The sequence below is a fragment of the Eptatretus burgeri genome, chromosome 1 (genome assembly GCF_056783735.1).
Source record: "Eptatretus burgeri isolate ZD-2024b chromosome 1, Ebu_testis_v1, whole genome shotgun sequence".
Taxonomy (NCBI): Eukaryota; Metazoa; Chordata; class Myxini; order Myxiniformes; family Myxinidae; genus Eptatretus; species Eptatretus burgeri.
Genome location: NC_140961.1, coordinates 54,783,963 through 54,804,423, shown reverse-complemented (window position 1 = coordinate 54,804,423; position 20,461 = coordinate 54,783,963). Strand labels below are relative to the sequence as shown.

The following is a 20,461-nucleotide window of genomic DNA, read 5'->3' as shown; positions in this document are numbered from 1 at the left end:
ACACGTCCGGAGACAAACTCCCATCCGGACACGTCCGGAGACAAACTCCCATCCGGACACAAACTCCCATTCGGACACGTCCGGAGACAAACTCCCATCCGGACACGTCCAGAGACAAACACCGCTCAGGCACGTCCGGCGACAAGCTCCCACCTGGACAGGTCCATAGACAAACACCGCTCAGGCACGTCCGGCGACAAGCTCCCGTCCAGACATAACCACCGTCCAGACACATATGGAGATGACCACCATCCAGACATAATGACCGCCCAGATACGTCCAGACAGACAGAGAGAGAAAGAGGAGTATGAAAAAAAAAGAAAGAGAGAAAGGTGAGGGGTGGAGGTGGGGTTAGTAAAGAGAATATGTTATGCTTAATAACCGAACACAAACAAAAACAAACTCATGTCAGAACAGCTGTACACACGATGACACAACAGAGTTTATAATGTAATCTGCTGGCACATCTGCAAAACTTTGATGGCCCAGCTCCAGAAAATTTGTGGGAACATGAACCAAAAGTAATCACTGAAAACATGGAAGTACCTACCACGCCCATACGACCTAATGATCCCATTGGGCATGAACATCGAAAACAAAGCATTGCGACCAGATATCATACTAAGGCACAAAAAAAAGAGAAGAAGGCATTGCTGTTTGAGGTATTAATAGCAGTGACTAAACCATTTTAACTAAACGATGCAGACATCAAGAAAATGACCAAACACCAAGACTTCAATAATTAAGTGAGAAGATCTTGGAAGCTGAAAAATGCCAGTTGTTCCAGTGATAGCTGACAAAGAACCTCGCAGAGATATTAAACATAGGAGCAATACCCCTGGGCTCTCACCTGGTTGTGGCTGGATAAGATAACCAGGCAACCACTGGAAGGCATAGATGAACCACAAAAGATATAATGGAGAAGAAAGTAAATACCCGTGGTTTTTTTTTTTAATACCATGAACAAATCTTGGGACATCACAGGTGATAAAGGTTGTGGTGAAGTTTATTTGAAATTGTGTGTGTGGTTTCAGAAAAGAAAGCAAATACATATTTTGGGGGGTAATCCTCTCGTAGACTCCCTTAGACCCCAAATGTTTTTTATGTAGTGAACAAACTTTCGTACATCATGGGTGGTGATTATGGTGTGTCAAGTTTAATCAGAAGTGTATGTGTAGTTTTGCAAAAGAAAGCAAATACAAATTTTGGGGGGCAATCCCCCTTAAATCCTAGTAGGGGCCAGATTTTTCTAATGTCATGAACAAATTTCGGTATGTCATGCGTGATGAAGGTTGTCGTGAAGTTCCATCGGAATGTGTGTTGTTTGAGAAGAAAGCAAATACCTCTTTGGGGGGAGGTAACCCACTCCCCCCCCGCCCTTCCCCGTAAACACCCTCTGTAGACCCCTTCAGACCCCCGTTTTATTCATGCTATCACGGGTGATGAAGGTTGTGGTCAAATTTCATTGAAATCGTATGTGTAGTTTCTGAGAAGAAGTTGCAAGTATTTGTGGATGGACGGACGACGTGCCATTCCATAAGCTCCCTGGAACCGAACTACTTTACAGGTGAGCTAAAAACCATACCTGTGAATATTATTACAAACAAACTACAGTTGGAAGCTGTCTGGGGCTCAGGGACGATCCTGAAAAGAGCCCTCGACACAAAATTTTGAGAACAGAAAACTTCACAGCTTGGTCCATGAATCGTGACCCCCTTACTGAAATGAAGGTGGATGGTTTGAGCCCACCCTGGGAGGACTCCATTCCACATTCTGAAACACACACACACACACACACACAAACAAATAAACACACACACACACAAACAAATAAATACACACACACACAAACAAATAAACACACACACACAAACAAATAAACACACACACACACACACACACAATCGTGTGATTACCTACTACAGTACATACTGCATACAACCCAGAAACCTCGAGTAGCTTTCACCGAAAAACAACGTTACATTTATATCGACGTTTCATGGAGATGTTCACAAACATTAATCTTTATAAACAGCTGCGTGAGACGGGTGGGGAAAAAAAAAAACTTGGCTCGGTAATTTAGAAAACACCTTAATTCGGAAAATGGCTCAGAAATCGAGTGTCATCAAATATATTTTGCTTTGAAACTCACAAAGGGAAACATTTAACCTTTGTAAAACAAATCCGATAACCAAATGCTTTAAAAACAGGCACGAGGACAAAGAAAACCCTGAAAGATCCTCCATAAGATAGTATAGGGGATGAAACTTCACCACCATGGACCCCATAATAGGCATGGCATGTCCACACACCTGCGGAGAGTCCATACAGATCAAAATCTACCCGTATGTACCACCTCCGTGTATGCTGTATACGTACCTCCACCTTGGAGTAACTGTCGAATACACATCCCGATCAGGACCCCAACTGTATTGTGCAGCTCGGTAAGTGGCTTAAGCACTCCAACGGAACGCTTGGCTTGGCAAGCGATTACCAATTGCGCTCGATAAAACTATGCACCTGGAAACGCCCGTGAAATATCCGAATTCGACAAATCGACACTTTTTGGGAGAATCGGAACTGCTGATACTTTCATATCTGGAGCTTCTCTCAATTATTCATTTGCACAAATATTACTATAATTCACTGTCTGTCCGTCTGTCTGTTCCCAGGTACAGCAAAAACGGTTGAACCGATCGCAACCAATTTTTGGGTGTGTAATCCTGGGATCTCTTGGAGGAAAATAGACATAAATATAATAACATGACCCCCTTGGTGGCTCCCGTAGGAAGCGGGTGCTTCTAGTGAATTAAGTCACGAAGACTGGCGTCTCCAAGCGTTTAGAAGCATTGCAATATACCCAGGGATTCATAGCTATGATGAACAGTCATTCGATAATATGAGTGAAGAAAGTGGAAAAAAAAAACAAAAAAATAAACTTTGTCATTAAGAAATCGTTGCAGTCTGTTCCAAATCACAGCATGGTTGAGCAAGCCAAAAAACATGGCAGCTTCAGACCCCTGCGAGGTTACCCAAGAAATTCCGAAAGACCCCAGACAGCGAGGTGGCCGAGGCTCACCTAATGGAGGATATAATTAAATAACGCCATTAATTATCTTCAAGAGGCATGTTTTAATTAACCCAAACACCCAAATTCACTCTTGCACTTCCCTGGAGTTTTATTGGCATGCAAAGTTTCAGGCTGCTCGGTTTTATAGGTTTGGAGTTATGGAGGACACACACACACACACACACTCACACACACACACACACACACACACGCACACACACCCACACACACACCCACACACACACCCACACACACACACACACACACACACACACACACACACACACACACAGCTTTTTATTGGTATAGATAATAATGCCATTACTTTCACACCATAAAGGGACATCGGGCTGCCAAGGCAGTTTCATTGGCAAGTACAGTCCTGGACAGGTTGCCACTCCAACACAGGTTACCCCAAATGGTGAATACCCCAATACACTGGTACCCATTTCACTGACCTCAGAAGGATGACAGGCTGAGTCAACCCCACCTGGTGTTAATTCAACGATCGACCGGGGATCGAACTTAGGACTCCATGATCCCAGGCGAGCCACCTTAACCATGAAGCCAACACCAGGGATGCACTTATATTATGTATATATTTTAGCCATCTATCCTTTATGCAAGCGCAAGACAATTGACGTAAAGCTACTATACCAAGAAGACCATTTGACCTGGAGCTACCGAGAAAGGAGTGTGGAGCGCACGGGATCTGCAACAACAATGCATTTGACTGCACCTGCAGTTCAATTTGCCGCGATTCCACATTTTGGTGCGTTTCACCTGAAAATCGGTCCCGTCATGTGCGTCATGGTTGTCACAGGAAGTTAATGTGGCAATGTTGTTTTTGCAGTTTTCGAAAAGTCAAACAACTTTATCATGTCACCAAAGAAACGGGCAAGTTTGGGCAGATCTACATCAGCAGCCAGCAAAAAAAATAAGAAGCCCGGAAGCAGAAAAGCTCACAAGAAAGACAATCACGCCTTGAAACTGACCGTGAACGACATGCAACAGCCAGAGCAACAGAAACTTTGCACCAAATGCAATCTCCTCAGAAAAAGCCTTTTGTCTTAAACTTTATTGAATTTAAACTGGGGAAATAATGTGAAATTTATCCCGGGAAAAGCCGGGTACCTCAGCTAGTCTATATTATATGCGGTTAAATCAATAATGTGTACCCCCTGCTTAATACCTGCAATGCACATTTGTATATCCTGTTAGTGGTGACTTTTGAAGTCTCATAAGGTGGGGCAAGATGCCCTTGTAAGGAAAGGTGCGGCGATATTTCCCCAATGCCCCCTTCGCCCAGTTTAACCTTCTCGATGATCTTGAAGTTTCACATCCATTTGATCCTCTGGGTGATGGCATAGCGGGTAATTTAAAATGTAACACGGGGAGGGGGTGGTGGTGGTAGGAGATGGGGAGCATCTCACTCCAACTTTTTCAACAAGGTCGCCTTGCCCCCACCTCTCTCTAAAATCTAAAGGAAGAGGAAAACAAGGAAGGAGGAAAAGCATAGATTGGAGTGGAGAAAGTTGTTCCACTAATGATAAAAGCAAAAGATGAAAGAATAGAGAATGGCAGAGAACCTATATTTAGGAACGGATGTACTGAGATGGTTAGCATATGTAAAACACAAGATACGCAGATGGCTAAACACACAACAAAGAATGATATGTTGAGAGTTCTATTATGTGGTTAACTTTCTGGTTAAGATCAAATTGACCGTCCGTGCAGCATTGAAACAATGCGAGTAATAGTATGCTGAGCAGGTGGAAGTGTGGGAGTGACACACAGTTCATTATTTATCCAGAAAAACAAGGGAAAGTTTTTGATCTGGTCGAAACTTGACTACAGCACATGAAAAACACATGCTTGGTGTTTTTGAAGAGCACCATTGTGGCAATGAAAGTTGCATGTGGAGTACAGCCTCAGCCAGACCACCATTTGGCGAGCACTTGCGAGCTCAGCCATGGCTTTGGATCGTTAAATAAGGATATTGCCAGGTCTCATTTGCAAAAAACATTGCATTCCAATATTTCCAAGCAGCTTCTCCACCGCATCACTGTCAGGGATTTATTACCCTGCACACATGAAGCGAAAATTGGGGTTAAGCAATTGGTTCACTTTGTCTGTCTACAGAATGATGTCAGTCTATGATTGAGGAACAATTGAATTCCATATTTTTAACACTGCAGAAGACGAATCAAAACATGAATCCAAACACGAACCTGCAGTTCAGCAGTACTTTGGCTCTGAATTTGGCAAATTGGAAGGAATCTCGTCCTGATTGCGCAGGTAATTTTTTTTAATTTGTCTACTTGTCTGGAAGTTGACCAAAATTGAAATCATTCCAAATGGGAAACTTACTGTTTTTAAGGACATCATAAAGGACACAAACATCAGGCCCGAAGAACAGATGCGTGTTAAATAACTTGGTGTAAAAGACGCTGCATCAACGCCGGTAAATTTCCGAAAAAAAAGTTTGTTTTGTATTTTATATACAACCTTTAAAATCTTTATTTTATTTCATTTGAATTATATACTTGAACACTGTAGAACACAAATCGTCTTCAGGGCACTTTCAAAACCTTCCGTTAAGCTGTACTTGGACAAAATATTTATGCCATCTCACACCGAGGACAGAGTAATTGTGAGATTCAAAATTCGTGCCATCTCGTACCCCAAAGGCAGAGTAATTATGAGATTCAGCATTCTAACAAATATGGCAGCGCCTAATGCTGTTTGTTGAATGCAAAAGGCAAAGCGAGAATTTAAAAGACCCTTCCCATATCCATATCCTTTTTCTCAAGACTGGTGGTGGAGGGGGTGGTGTTCTATGAACTGAGGTCCTCTGAAACAAAACTTTTCCCAGCTCTTTCAAAACAATGAATACTGAAATCTTGATTACCTTCCAAAAAATGCAAAGTAGGATACAGACAAGAGGCAACAAAGACAAGACAAAAGTTTACAAAATCTCTTTCAATAAACATGTGGAATTAATTTATATTAATGGAGAATTTATACTTCTTCATGCAATGAACAAAATCAATAAATCATGTCATACATAATGTCGAGCCCCTCTAGCTCGTAACCGAGTAAAATATAAAGCAGGAACTGGGCAAAGGCCATAACCTAAAGGGAAATGGTGGAGGGGAATGGGAAGTGTAGATAACTAATGAAATACGCTGTGTGTGCAGAAAGCATTGCACTTATCGGAGATCCAATGCCTTTCCAAAGACAATTGGCCAGGCGGCTGTCTGGATATTTGTTGCATTAGAGGTACCAAGTTCCAGCACTGCAGTCATCTCCATCATATTTCTCAGACTCACACTGGTGAGGTGCAATTGACCAGATGGTATATAATCAGCAATGATGTCACTTTAATGTATTTAGATTTCAGAACAAGTGATGACGTAGCAAAGGTTTAAAAGTGGGTCAAAAATATCACAACATCGAAAATTAAATTAAGCTTTGTAATGATTTTTGAAAGTTACATTTTGTTTCATATACTAACCCAGCCTGCAAATTGTATCATTGGTTCTCACAGCTTCACACCTTGGTCACTGACCCATCAAATTTTGCCTTTGTTTGTAATCACTCCTTCCTCTTCTTCTTCTTTTTCTTCAGTCACCTCTTAAGCCGAAGCGAACATCCTGTCCACCACATTCCTACCCACGAACAATCCTCAGCTTCCACTTAATCAAATACTTGCTGTGTGCAGTTTCTCTCTTTACAAGCCTGTATCGTTTTTCAACATGTTGATGTAGTTGAGACCTCGCCTGGTGTTGGCGTAGTGGTTAGGGTGGTGGCTTGGGATCCGAGGGTCCTGACTTCAAGCCCTGTTGGCCGCTGAATAAAATACACCAGGAGGTTGACCCAGCCTGTCATCCTTCCGAGGTCGGCAAAATAAGCACCAGTGTACTGGTAAGGGGGACACTGCATCAACGGCATAGCCGCGTCCCAACCAGTGATACAACCAGCAGCCACAGGCTGCACTCAATAGAGAGAGGGAGTTGAGACCTAGTCTGCCCTGCACCTTCAGCCTTCCATGTTTGTAATAGGTGTCTCAAGCATAACATTGGAAACATGTTCGATCAGGAAAAGTTAGATCATATGAAACAGGTATAATATAATATATGTATGTATATATATATATATATATATATATATATATATATATATATATATAAATATATATATATATAAATATATACACACATACACACACACACACACACACACACACACACACACACACACACACACACACACACACACACACACACACACACACACACACACACACTAGTGGGGTGTGTTTATTTACACATTGTGTGAACATATGAACCGTGCTTCCCCATTGTCTCGGGTCGCTCATCTGCATTTGATTTTCATTCTTTTTTTCATTTGTTTATATTTTCATATACGGATGCTTTCAAACGGTTCTGTGATTTTTCCTGGTATATTTGGTCTGATGTCCATCAGCACACAAAATTACCATGCTTCGCCGTCGTCACGGGTCACTCATCTGCACTTTTTTTCATTTATTTATATTTTCATTTCTGGAAATCGTCTGAGAATTCTGTGAATTGTACTGGTGGATAGGCTTCAATGTCCATAGGCACGCAATTTTTCAGCTTTCTACGTCACACGGAAGGTGACGTACCTTCCGTGTGATGGAAGTACGTACAATTAGAATGTGAGTACTGAGTACGTGTGTAAAGTACGTACAATTAGAATACGAGTACGTGTATAAATTACGTACAATTAAAATGTGAGTACGTGTATAAAGTACTACAATTAGAATGCGAGTACGTGTGTAAAGTACGTACAACTAGAATGTGAGTACGTGTGTAAAGTACCTACAATTAGAATCTGAGTACGTGTATAAAGTACGTACAATTAGAATGTGAGTATGTGTATAAAGTATGTACAACTAGAATGTGAGTACGTGTGTAACGTACGTACAAATATAATCTGAGTACGTGTGTAAAGTACGTACAATTTGAATTTTAGTACGTGTATAAAGTACTACAATTAGAATGTGAGTACGTGTATAAAGTACTACAATTAGAATGTGAGTACGTGTGTAAAGTACGTACACTTAGATTGCGAGTACGTGTATAAAGTATGTACATTTACAATGTGAGTACGTGTATAAAGTATGTACAATTAGAATCTGAGTACGTGTTTAAAGTACGTACAATTAGAATGTGAGTACGTGTATAAAGTATGTATAATTAGAATGTGAGTATGTGAATAAAGTTTGTACAATTAGAATGTGGGAATATGTATAAAGTATGTACAATTAGAATGTGGGAATATGTATAAAGTATGTACAATTAGAATGTGAGTACGTGTATAAAGTACGTACAATTATAATGAGAGTACGTGTGTAAAGTACGTACAATTAGAATGTGAGTATGTGTATAAAGTATGTACAATTAGAATGTTAGTATGTGAATAAAGTATGTACAATTAGAATGTTAGTATGTGAATATAGTATGTACGTGTATAAAGTATGTACAATTAGAATGTGAGTACTTGTATAAAGTATGTACAATTAGAATGTGAGTATGTGTATAAAGTATGTGCAATTAGAATGTGAGTATGTGTATAAAGTATGTACAAATAGAACGTGAGTATGTGTATAAAGTATGTACAAATAGAATGTGAGTATGTGTATAAAGTATGTACAAATAGAATGCGAGTATGTGTATAAAGTACATACAATTAGAATGTGAGTACATGTATAAAGTATGTACAATTAGAATGTGAGAATGTGTATAAACTATGTACAATTAGAATGTGAGTACGTGTATAAAGTATGTACAATTTGAATGTGAGTACGTGTGTAAAGTATGTTCCCTTAGAATGTGAGTACGTGTATAAAGTATGTCCAATTAGAATTCAAGTCCGTGTATAAAGTATGTACAATTAGAATGTGAGTACATGTATAAAGTATGTAAAATTAGAATGTGAGTACGTGTATAAAGTATGTACAATTAGAATGTGAGTACATGTATAAAGTATGTAAAATTAGAATGTGAGTACGTGTATAAAGTATGTACAATTAGAATGTGAGTACGTGTATAAAGTATGTACAATTCAAATCTGAGTTTGTGTATGAAGTATGTACAATTAGAATATGAGTACGTGTATAAGGTATGTTCACTTGGAATGTAAGTACGTGTATAAAGTATGTACAATTCAAATCTGAGTATGTGTATAAAGTATGTACAATTAGAATGAGTACATGTTTAAGGTATGTACACTTAGAATGTGAGTATGTGTATAAAGTATGTACAATTAGAATGTGAGTATGTGTATAAAGTATGTACAATTCAAATCTGAGTACGTGTATAAAGTATGTTCAATTCAAATCTGAGTATGTGTATAAAGTATGCACAATTGAAACCTGAGTATGTGTATAAAGTATGTACAATTATAATGTGAGTACATGTATAAAGTATGTACAATTAGAATGTGAGTACGTGTATAAAGTATGTACAATTAGGCCAAAAAAAAAAAAAATGTTGCATTGGCGTAACCCGCCCGACCCTAAAAATTCCGCCGACCCTACGTTTTTTTTTTTGTTTTTTTGCTATCGAAAAATTTTGCCGACCCTATTTTATTGCTATTTTTGTTGTTTTGCTATCGTTTTCAAGTATCTTGTTGATTATGATCGCGATCGCAAAAACCCGGAAGTGTTTCGGACAGAACCCGCCGACAAAAAGGGTGGTACTCGAGCCGGGGGAGATTTTGGGAGGGATTTATTAGGAAAAAAAAAAAAAAAGATCCCGACCGACCTACCCTATTTTTCAGTGACCCGTTACGCCAATGCAACATTTTTTTTTTTTGGCCTTAGAATGTGAGTATGTGTATAAAATATGTATCATTAGAATGTGAGTATGTGTATAAAGTATGTACAATTACAATGTGAGTACGTGTATAAAGTATGTACAATTACAATGTGAGTATGTGTATAAAGTATGTACAATTAGAATGTGAGTATGTGTATAAAGTATGTATCATTAGAATGTGAGTACGTGTATAAAGTATGTACAATTACAATGTGAGTATGTGTATAAAGTATGTACAATTAGAATGCGAGTACGTGTGTAAAGTATGTACAATTAGAATGTGAGTACATGAATAAAGTATTACATTTAGAATGTGAGTACATGTTTAAAGTACGAGCAGGGTTTCCGTCACTGACAGGTTCGTCGAAATCTCACCTCAAATGAGTGTGTATTGGTAGAAATGAGAATTCAGTGTAAATATTCAGTGTGCAGATATCACAGTGGGTGTAGCTGGTAACCTTGGCAACCTCGTTCCATTCTTCCAGCGAAGAGTTCCATTTCATGCTTGTTGTATATCCGAAGTACTGCTTGGGTGTGAGGGTGATATTATGAAAGCTCTGCTGGGAAACAAATTTAGGCACGTTTTGGGCCTATCGCCTGATGGAAGATCACCAAAATTATTTTCATACCAACTGACCACCAATAGGCATATATCCCTCTCCACATCCCTTCTTCAGTCCCCAACCTGCCCCCCCCCCTTCTCTCTCTCTCTCTCTCTCTCTCTCTGTGTCTCTCTCTCTCTCTGTGTCTCTGTCTCTCTCTCTCTCTCTCTCTGTGTCTCTCTCTCTCTCTCTGTGTCTCTCTCTCTCTCTCTCTCTCTCTCTCTCTCTGTGTCTCTCTCTCTCTGTGTCTCTCTCTCTGTCTGTGTCTCTCTCTCTGTCTCTCTCTGTGTCTCTCTCTCTCTCTGTCTCTCTCTCTCTCTCTGTGTCTCTCTCTCTCTCTGTGTCTCTCTCTCTCTCTGTGTCTCTCTCTCTCTGTGTCTCTCTCTCTCTCTGTGTCTCTCTCTCTCTGTCTCTCTCTCTCTGTCTCTCTCTCTCTCTCTCTCTGTGTCTCTCTGTGTCTCTCTCTCTCTCTGTGTCTCTCTCTCTCTGTCTCTGTGTCTGTCTCTCTCTCTGTCTCTCTGTGTCTCTCTCTCTCTCTCTGTGTCTGTCTCTGTCTCTGTCTCTGTCTCTGTCTCTGTCTCTGTCTCTGTCTCTGTCTCTGTCTCTGTCTCTGTCTCTGTCTCTGTCTCTGTCTCTGTCTCTGTCTCTGTCTCTGTCTCTGTCTCTGTCTCTGTCTCTGTCTCTCTCTCTCTACTCACCTCAGCTTTGCCTTTGGCAATTTCCATTCAGTATTTATCACAGCATTTCATTCTGGTTTCCCATTTGATGATCCATAGATCAGTCGTTCCAGTTTCACTTTCAGATATCAGTTTCATTTGTGCTGTGTGACACGAATGGTGCATGAAAAAGGTCGTCAAAAATGATTTTTGGGGGAATCTTTATTGATTTTCTAAAGGGTGTAGATGGGTCTAGAGTGGTTTAATGGTCTTAAGAGGTCAAAAAGGGGTCTAATGTGTTTAAGGGTCTCAAGGGTCATAAAGGGGCATAAAGTGTTTAAAGGGTGTAAGGGTCTTAAAATGTCTAAAGGGGTCCAAGGGTGAAAGAGCAAAAACAGTCTGAAGTGTTCAAATGGTCTGAAACTGTCCAAAGGGTCTTAAAAGGTCGATGGGACTATAGAACTGGAAAGTTTCAAAAGGGTCAAAGACAGTAAAATATTTCGAAAGGGAATAAATGGGTATTAAAGGGTCGAAGGGGTGTAAGGGGTCTAATGATGTCTTCAGGCCATACGGGGTGTAAAGAAGTGAAGCTGTCGTAAAGAAATTAATGCTGGAGTGCAACATGGCAATAATGGGCCAATAATGGGTCTTCTGGGTCTTTGAGATTTTCAAGGTCTTGGGAATCTTCTGGGTCTTGTGAGACTTCGGGGTCTTTAGGGTCTTGGGGGACTTCGGGTCTTAAAAGTGCTCAGGGTCTTAGCAGTCTAAAGGGTCAAAAGGTACATTCCAATAGCACGTAAATAATAGACATATAGTCACACGGACGGATAGACGGAGGGACGGACTCACGCCGAGACCGAACTCTTTTCATATATGGACAACAATGAGAATGTGAGTACGTGTATAAATTAGTGGTGGGGTATGCTTACACATTTGGTAGTCCTGGCAGGGCTTACACATTGTATAGTAGTGGTTAGAAAGTGCTTTATATATTACTAGCGGTGTGTGCTGACACATTGTGGTCATTAGCAAGGCGGTGTGATCTCTGTGCAGTCTGGCAGCATCATTATTAATTTTTTGTGCTGCTCAATCTGCAAATGGCTGAACCATGGGATGAAAAGACCGTTGAAAATGCTTAAAAATGTTCAAGGGAATACAAAGAAATTTACACATAGTGTAAGCATACCAACGGTGCTTCCCTATCGTCTCAGGTCACTCACCTGCATTTGATTTTTTAGTTATTTATTTTCATCTATTTATATTTTCATTTACTGATGCTTACCGACAGTTCTGTGATTTTATTCCTGGGGTATCTGCTTCGATATCCGTCCGCACACAAAATTACCGTGCTTCCCCATTGTCTCGGGTCACTCACCTGCATTTTTTCTTCTTTTTTTTTTTCATTTATGGTGTCCGACGATTCTGTGATTATTTTTTTTTGGCTTCAATGTCCATTGACACGCAAAATTTCAGCTTTGTTCGTCATCTGGATCTAAAATATCAGTCAGTCAATGGTTAGAAAGAGCTTTATATATTAGATATATACACAACCGGGTGTAGTGGCGTGCGCCTGTAATCCGGCTCCTCGAAGGCTTGGGTTGGAGGATCGCTTGAGGATGGGAGCTCTGCACTGGGCCGCGCTATGAGAGGGTGTAGGGCAGCCTGGAATTATGGCGAAACCCAATCCTTATCCCTGTGTCATAAGAGGCGACCAGGGTTGCGTCAGGAAGGGCATCCGGCGTAAAACCTGTGCCAAATCAGTATGCGGATCATAACGGATGATCCGCTGTGGCGACCCCTAACGGGAGCAGCCAAAAGAAGAACATATTATCTATCTTCTTCTTCTTCTTTCGGCTGCTCCCTTTAGGGGGTCGCCACAGCAGATAATCCGTATGATCCGCATAGAGATTTGGCACATGTTTTACGCCGGATGCCCTTCCTGACGCAACCCTGGTCGCCTCTTACGACACAGGGATATGGTACACCTATTTTAACCGGGGTATACACCGGCCCAGTATACTGGTACTCATTTCGCCGACCTCGGAAGGATGACAGGCTGAGTCAACCCCCTGGTGTATTAATTCAGTGGCTCAACGGGGCTTGAACTCAGAACCTTTTGGATCCCAAGCCGCTGCCCAAACCACTGCGCCAACACCAGGCTAAGAACAATATACATATATATATATATATATATATATATATATATATATATATATATATATATATATATATATATATATATATATATACACATGTATATACACATATACATATATATACACATATACACACATATACATATACATATATATATATACATACACATATATATATATATATATATATATATATATATATATATACACACATATATACATATATATATACATATATATATATATATATATAAATATATATAAACCAAGTCGAAAACACCAGGGGGTTGACTCAGCCTGCCATCCTTTCGAGGTCGGCGAAATGAGCACCAGTTGTACTGGGCCCGGTGTATGCCCCGGTTAGAATAGGTGTACCATATCCCTGTGTGTCGTAAGAGGCGACCAGGGTTGCGTCAGGAAGGGCATCCGGCGTAAAAACCTATGCCAAATCATTATGCGGACAACAAAACGAAGACAGTTGGTCCGCTGTGGCGACCCCTAACGGGAGCAAGCCGAAAGAGGAAGAAGATATATATATACATATATACACATATATATATATATATATATATATATATATATACATATATACATATATATATATATATATATATATATATACATATATATATATATATATATATATATATATATATATATATATATACATATATACATATATATATATATATATATACATATATATATATATATGTATATATGTATATACATATATACATATATATATATATATATACATATATATATATATATATATATATATATATATATATACACATATATATATATATATATATATGTATATATATATATATATATGTATATATGTATATACATATATACATATATATATATATATATATATATATATATATATATATATATATATATATATGCCGATTTTGATATTCGATGCTTTGCTGTGACAACACGCAAGCAGCACGCAGAGCTGAACCATTACTCATAAGGGTGAGCACAGAGGGAGGGCCCGCACACCACAGTGAAACATCATGTCATGATATGATGAGCAGTCAGCACTCCTACCATGGTCATTAGCAAGGCGGTGTGATCTCTGTGCAGTCTGGCAGCGTCGTTATTAATTTTCTTTGTGCCTCTCAATCTGCAAAGAGCTGAACCGTGGAATGAAAAGATCGCTGAAAATGTTTCAAAATGTTGAAGGGAATACAAGGAAACATGCACAGCGGGAGGAGGTCATTTTGCCCGCCATGCCCCATTTCCACATCGACGTACTTTCAGCAACTGCAACAACTTAACTCACCCCAAGCAGGATAGTTAGGCAGTTGCCACACAATGGCCTTCCATTTTCGAAAGATGTACACAGAGCAGCAAGGTCCACGTCCATCTCTGAAATGTACTACACAATGCAGCGATCTTGCCGAGTTGCTGGAGCTTTATCAAAAAAATAAAAATTTGTCAAACACGATTGAGGAACGACTCATAAATTAACAGTTTTCGGGACTTCAGTATAGAAAAGTAAACATATTATTCAGCTGTTGTCACAACATAAACTCCACAAAACAATAGTTATGGGAGATTATTGCAAATTTGCTCACAATTTCGAAACCTACATTTTGAACATGGTTGGAATAAGTGGGGTAGTAACATGTAACAATAGTTGATTGTGATTGATGTCAACTATGAAACTCCATTCATATATATATATACACATACACATACACATACACATACACATACACACATACACATACACACACATACACACACATACACACACACACACACACACACACACACACACACACATACACATACACATACACATACACATACACACATACACATACACACACATACACACACATACACACACACACACACACACACACACAGTCAAAGTTCGGGAAGGAGCTAGAACATAGATTGAATCAGGAGGTAACAGAACAAAAGAAACAGCAGAAAGAGAGAAACAGCAGAAAGAGAGAAACAGCAGAAAGAGAGAAACAGCAGAAAGAGAGAAACAGCAGAAAGAGAGAAACAGCAGAAAGAGAGAAACAGCAGAAAGAGAGAAACAGCAGAAAGAGAGAAACAGCAGAAAGAGAGAAACAGCAGAAAGAGAGAAACAGCAGAAAGAGAGAAAGAGAGAAAGAGAGAAAGAGAGAGAGAGAGAGAGAGAGATAGAGAGAGAGAGAGAGAGAGAGAGAGAGAGAGAGAGAGACAGAGAGAGAGAGAGAGAGAGAGAGAGAGAGCGAGAGAGAGAGAGAGAGAGAGAGAGACAGAGAGAGAGAGAGAGAGAGAGAGAGAGAGAGAGAGATAGAGAGAGAGAGAGAGAGAGAGAGAGAGAGAGAGAGAGAGAGAGAGAGAGAGAGAGGGAGAGAGACAGAGGCAGAGAGAAAGAGAGAGAGAGAGAGAGAGAGAGACAGAGCCAGAGAGACAGAGAGAGAGAGAGAGAGACAGAGAGAGAGAGAGAGAGAGAGAGAGAGAGAGAGAGAGAGAGAGAGAGAGAGAGAGATGAAAAAAGAGAGAGAGAGAGAGAGAGAGAGAGAGAGAGAGAGAGAGAGACAGAGAGACCAACAGCACGGTTGAGGGATAAAATCGAGGGAGACTTCGACAAATTATGGATGTGGGGAAGAATGAGGGACACACATGAGGGAGGGAGGAAGAATGAGGGAGGATACACAGGGTGTGAACAAGATGGATACAGATGTTTCAACGTTTCATGATAGATCAACCTAAAGAAAGGGTTGATTATATTTCTCTTTCTTCCACCTTTGCCATCTGACTCGAGAACTTTTTAATCGCATAATAAAAACACTATAACCTAGAAGGGCACTTGGTGGAACACATACCTCTGCACGCAATGCCTGATCCACGAGAACATATTGGGCCCAATACATTTTTAAAATATCATGCTATATATCGTTTTTGGCCCGAATAATAACTTTTAAATTTAAATTAGTCTCATATATGGATCCGGATTCGGAATCTTCACCAATATCGAAACAATTTGGCATCGTCACACACCCAACCTGTCCACCAAGTTTCATCCAAATCCGTCCACAACTTTTTGAGATATCGTGCCATATATGAGTTTAGCCCTATCTGTCAATGGTGAAGAATCACTTAAAAAATTATCGGATCCGAATCCAGATTCAGATCATCACCAAAATTGAATCACTTCTTCCTTGGTACACTCTAAAGTGTCCATCAAGTTTCGTCCAAATCCGTCCACAACTTTTTGAGACGTCATGCTATATATCATTTTTGGCCGTATCTCTCAATGGTGAAGAATCACTTCAAAAATTCTAGTAGTCGAATCCGAATCTGGATCTTCACCAAAATCTAATCAATTCATCTTTGTCAAATACCCAATCTGCTCCCAAAATTTTATCCAGATCCATGCACAGCATTTTGAGATATCCTGCACACAAACAGACAGGCAGACAGACAAACAAGCAAACAGAGAGGGGTGAAAACATAACTTCCTTCACCTTCGGTGGTGGAGGGGAAACAAACTGCACGAAAAAGTTACTATTTAATGGGAATAAAATGAGCCTCAGCCACTGATTAATGATCCTTCTTGAGTAATCTTAATGGCTATTCTACTTCATTGCCCTGCAAAAATAAAATGAGCACCTCATAATCACCCATTTGATTTCACTCACTGTTCATTGTGGCTAAGATAAAATAAAGTCACAGCAGCTTTACTGAACTTGTGGCAGGTCTACAAGAGCTCCACGGGGTTGTTGTTATTGCTATTGTTGTGGTTCTTGTGGGGGTCGATTTTTGAAGTGCACCCGTTGGTCAGACAGCCGCTGGACCCCACCCACATTTGTCGCTCAACTTCATCCACAATGGCACCCAGACAAAATAATATGGCCTCCATTTTGTTTTGTTTTTTTGATGAGCCTAAGACATCAGGCCTGTAGGCCTCTGCTGATTACACACTGCCTGGGGTTTGTTGCGTCAGATTTCCAATGGCTTTGTTTGAGTTGAATGCGACTCACAATGAGGGGACCCAAAAATCAAATTTATGTCAAATAGAAATAATGAGGAAGGTTTAATCAAGCCCGTAAGCATGAATGGTATGCCCCTCCCTATAAAATATAGCATTACATAATTTTTGAACAACCCCATATTGAGGTTAAACAACCCGTGACCGTGTGACGAATCAGCTCGTTGTCGAGTTAATCTTTTATTCGCGCTTGAAAATATGTTTTCCAATTGGCCCGTGGCCGGATTTTGTCACCCATTTCTGTCACCCATTTTGCACCCATATGTCACCCATTTTGTCTGAGTGGGTTGTTACCACGGTGAGGTCATTATTGTTTTTGAATACAAAGTTGAGGCTCGTGTGGGAGTGAGAACACAGAACATATCAGAATGTAAAATAACAAAAGTAACAGGAGAAAGCCAGGGGAAACGCATCAATGGCATGGTTGAGAGACAAAATAGAGGAGGAATTGGGGGGGGGTGTGGAGGACGCATGGGGTGGACAAGATGAATACAGAAGCAAACTCTCAGGAAGGAAAAAAAAACTGGAAACTTGGAAAGAGGTGGGATTGGGGGAGTGAACAGGTGTATAAAAGGTCATGGTCTTAGTCGGGGGATGATTTGAGATGGTGGTGAACAGCTGTCTTCAAAACCTGGAAGGAAGAATGAGATTGAAGAGGATGTGGAAGTGGGTTCTACAGGCGAGAAAAAAAGACAAGAGGAACGAATGAGTGGAGGTGAGCAGTGATTCTGAATTTTGGGAGTTTCACCAGAAGTCCAGAAATTTCAGTTAAAGTCCAGGAAGTCCACAAAAAGTCCAGTTGAAGTCCACATTTAAAGTCCAGGAAATGCTTACACAACTTCATTTGTGTACAAAACATGTCAAAAAGATGCAATTCACACGATATTTCAACATTTTTCACACGATCGAGTAATTTGAGTACAAAGTGTAAGTGCGCAGTGGATCACATGAGATCTGCAGCTATCAGTTGCTTGTGTGCACAATGCAATGTGCAGTTTCATCAGTCGGACATTACCGATGCATGAAATTGGCCTGCAACAGATAACCTACAAGCATTTATACTCGCTGAGTCTGTAACAATCAATGATAAGACCTTGGGAACATCTCCACCATCGGTAAAAAAATATATTAAAAAAAATCAATGATGCTTCTTCAAAGCTGGTTACAAAGTGTGAGCAACTTGTGGGAAATCCCTTCTCACAAATGTCAAAGTGAAATGCAGAAAGATAAGGGTTGATAAAATGAAGAACAAGCCTTTGTTCTTTTGGCAACTGATATTTACATTGTAAGATTGCAACAATGTAACATTATTACATGGCTCGCCAATTCAAATTAATGAGAAATTAGAATGGCACTCGGTGGAGGGCATACCTCCACAGGGTGAACGGTTTACATTTTGTAGCCTACTGATAGGCTGGATCTGCACCCAAGCCTGAACCAAAATCGAATCGGTTTTGTTCTTATCACCTACGAACTCATGCACCAAGTTTTATTCAAAGCCGTCCCATGTTTTGAAATATCGTGCGAGATATGTTTGGCCCCATCTCTCTCAATGGTGAAAAATCACAATAATTCTAGTTTCCAGACCTGATCCAGATCTTCACCAAAATCGAATCAATTCGTCCTTGACACACACCCAACCCGTCCACCGAGTTTTGTTTGAATCCATCCCTAACCTTTTGAGATATCCTGCTCACAGACAACCAAACAAGAAACAACCAAACAACAGATAAATAAGAAAGATGTCGGGTTTAGCACAATACTTGCAAAATGCAAATGAACATTATGCTTCGAGGTTTTGATTGTTGAACCAATTCAGTGATATGCAAATTCTATTCAAACGAGCACAGTGCCCAGCCTCCGGGTGGGTGGAGAATGTGCCTTACTTGCTGAAAAATAAGTAGAGTATGTATATCACAAGAAGACTAGAGATGTCTGTGTGGTATGCGTCTATGGGGTCAAACGGGTCTCATGGTCTAAAGGGTCTAAGTGTTTCAAAGGGTCTAAAGGGTTGAAAGACTTCCGGTTCCGGTTCCGGTTCCGGTTCTGAGTGACAGTGGCGGTTCTTCTTCAGGGTCTCTGCCGACTTTCTCAAAGATAAGTTTTCCGGTTGTTTTTCTGTCATTTTTGGTTCACGGGTCAGTAAGTGACCACTATTGGTTCACGAGCGCCAGCCAGAGTGACCACTATATTCGTTTGTGTGTATGTCTGTCTGTCTGTCTGTTTGTCTGTCCCGAGCATAGCTCTGTGGGTTTTGATTCGATCCTGATAAAATTTAGGTGGGAGGTTTATATCATGATCGAGTTGTGTTTTCCGGAGAATGGGCGTGCTGCGCCCATTATGGGCCAGGCCACGCCCAAAAAAATGTTTTTAGGGGGTAGCCGGTTTCAAGTTGCATCTTCTCCGAGGGGGTTTGTCGAATCTGGCAGGGATTTCGGTATTTGGTTAGCCCAATGGCACCTGCATAGCCCCACAGAGCTCGATTTTTCATTTTCGTCCCAAGGTCAAGGTCACAAGGTCACGAATTTAGAAAATGTCAAAAAAAATCAATAAATTTGGCATCGAGTTCCGAGGGTTTTCAACTGTTTCGAATGAAAGTTGGTATGCAAGTAGTGCTCTTCGAGTACTACAACTTTCATCATTTACGTTTTTCCCGATTCCCGCCAGATTGCCCGTGGTGTCCTCTCGAAGGTCAAAAAATAAAAAAAAGGCAAACCGTGTACATTGCTTGTGAACCATCGCCGTCTCCAGACTTATGTTATCTCTATGTTTACTCTGCGTTTCTAGTTTCTGTTTAGTGGATGTTGTTATCTCTGTGTAATTTTGTTATCTCTATGTTTACTGTGTGTTTCTAGGTCGGTGTTGTGTTAAAACTTGTGCTAATTGTTGAGTTTTCGTCGTCTTTTAATATCGGGTTTCCTTGAGGCCTACCCCTTCTTCCCATTTGTGTGCACGATCGTGTTTATTTTCTCCACTTTTCCCTCCACCCTCCTTCCATCCCTCTCAAGGATACCCTCTGTTTCATGTCTCAAAATATTTTTTAAAATACAACAAAAAAACCTTTTCCCTCCTCACATTATACCCCACGTAACCACG

General features: G+C 40.3%; 1 long non-coding RNA gene across 14 annotated transcripts in view; it reads right to left on the bottom strand.

Annotated features, from left to right (window-relative positions):
• LOC147034517 (uncharacterized) overlaps positions 1-20,461 on the bottom strand; it is a 106,845-nt gene that overhangs the window by 24,651 nt on the left and 61,733 nt on the right. For 5 of the 14 annotated variants that reach the window (XR_015059135.1, XR_015059136.1, XR_015059130.1 and 2 more), the window contains 3 exons: positions 14,651-14,781; positions 14,416-14,501; positions 4,386-4,550 (listed from right to left, as the gene is read on the bottom strand). The exons of 4 other annotated variants lie outside the window; for them this stretch is intronic. This is a non-coding gene — a long non-coding RNA (uncharacterized LOC147034517). Of the gene's footprint in view, positions 1-3,277; positions 4,551-14,415; positions 14,502-14,650; positions 14,782-20,461 lie in introns of those variants that run through there. 5 more of the 14 variants (XR_015059139.1, XR_015059142.1, XR_015059147.1 and 2 more) reach the window with 2 other exon arrangements.